The sequence below is a fragment of the Aplysia californica genome, unplaced genomic scaffold, assembly GCF_000002075.1.
Source record: "Aplysia californica isolate F4 #8 unplaced genomic scaffold, AplCal3.0 scaffold00317, whole genome shotgun sequence".
In the NCBI taxonomy this organism is placed as follows: Eukaryota; Metazoa; Mollusca; class Gastropoda; order Aplysiida; family Aplysiidae; genus Aplysia; species Aplysia californica.
In genome coordinates this window covers 782153-784287 of record NW_004797587.1, presented here as the reverse complement: position 1 = coordinate 784287, position 2135 = coordinate 782153, and positions in this window count along the sequence as shown.

Here is a 2135-nt window from a genome sequence, read left to right as displayed (position 1 = left end):
CTACCCACCCCTGTAAAAGAAAAAGTAGAACATCTTGTCCTACCCACCCCTGTAAAAGAAAAAGTAGAACATCTTGTCCTACCCACCCCTGTAAAAGAAAAAGTAGAACATCTTGTCCTACCCACTCCTGTAAAAGAAAATGTAGAACATCTTGTCCTACCCACTCCTGTAAAAGAAAAAGTAGAACATCTTGTCCTACCCACCCTTGTAAAAGAAAAAGTAGAACATCTCACCCCCTTAAAAGAAAAAGTAGAACATCTCACCCCCTTAAAAGAAAAAGTAGAGCATCTTGTCTTACTCACCGCCGTAAAAAAAGGTAGAACATATTATTGTCTTACTCACCCCCGTAAAAAAAAAAGTAGAACATCTTGCCTCACTCACCCCCGTAAACGAAAGAAGTATAACATATTGTCTTTCTCACCCCCGTAAAAGAAAAAAGTAGAACATCTTGCCTCACTCACCCCTGTACACGAAAAAAGTAGAACATCGTGTCTTACTAACCCCCGTTCACCTCTGTAAAAGAAAAAGTAGAACATCTTCACTCACCCCCGTAAAAGAAAACGTTAAACATCTTGTCTTACTCACCACCATAAAGGAAAATGTAGAACATCTTGATTTACTCACCCCCGTCAAAGAAATCGTAGAACATCTTGTCTCACTCATCCTCGTAAAAGAAAAAGTAGAACATCTCACCCCCTTAAAAGAAAAAGTAGAACATCTTGTCTTACTCACCCCCGTAAAAGAAAAAGTAGAACATCTTCAGAGGCAACAGTCTCTTGTTTATCCTCCATTTTGTAGATTTTTGCTCCTCCGTGTGGTCATCTGCGGGGTCGTTTTGCCGCAACCTTTCGCCCCTTGCCTGCTCCTCGAGTTCACTTTGTTCTTTCGACATCGTCTGAGAGATAGGCAAACACTTCAATGATGGTTCCAAAGTCCACGGGTCGGAGGTCACAGCAGTCAGAGGTACGGATCTTTTTACTTTATCATAGTGGAGGAAGGGCTCTCAGCTGTTCATGGATAACAAAACCAAATTAAAAATGTGGCGTGATTTCAAATAGATTGAATGATTGGGCTGGGGCATATGAGGCAAGTGATAAAAACATAATAAAATGTGTGTTTGTGTGTGTGTGTGTGTGTGTGTGTGTGTGTGTGTGTGTGTGTGTGTGTGTGTGTGTGTGTGTGTGTGTGCGTGTGTGTGTGTGTGTACTTAAATGTATATATATTATATAAAGATGTATAATATATATATATATTATATAGCAAACATTATATATATATATATATATATATATATATATATATATATATATATGTGTGTGTGTGTGTGTGTGTGTGTGTGTGTGTGTGTGTGTGTGTGTGTTTATTTTTCGGCCCACAAGTAGTCCGGGTCGGGTCCTCGAGTCACCCAGTACATGGAGTTGACACACAAGTCGGTAACCGGGAAGGTGGGAGAAAGTAGAGCTTTAACCTGTTAAGCGCTGTGTGGACGTGGAAACACGCCCATGTTCTTCCTCTCTTGTTTTCCGACATTTTGCTACTGGTTTGTTTGGGGACATTAACGTTTGTGGAGACGTGATCACGACTTTTGCGGATGCTTATTCTGAAATATGGGGAGCGATATTATTATCAACACTGTCGCAAACAATCCATTTTATATAAATCCATATTTTGAAAATTTTCCATTTATACATCCTCTCAGTGCGGTGGCAGAGCGGTTAGAACGCTCGCCTCCGAACCGGAAAATCCTGGTTCGAGCCTCGGTTTGAACACTGATTTTATTCGCCCCCTCCTACCCACCCAGCAGTAATGGCCAATGAGTACCTGACTTCGAGTTGGGGAAGTAAAGGTGGCGTGGAAAGGAACCGGCCACCCTACCACAATAATTATGCCTAAGGCCAAGGAAGTTGTCTCACTAACAAGGCAATCTCCAATGTCCGGATCGGATGCGAGAACAACTTAACACCCTCTCAAAGCTGTATTAAAGATGCACATTTCAACATCACCAGCATATAGTTTAATGCAAAGGTCAAGACTAACAATTGTCTTGCTTTTCATGGTTCCTAATAGGAGCAACACAGCAAAACTTGTTTTTTTAGTCTCCCACGTAAAAAAAAAGTACTCACACGGACTTAAGT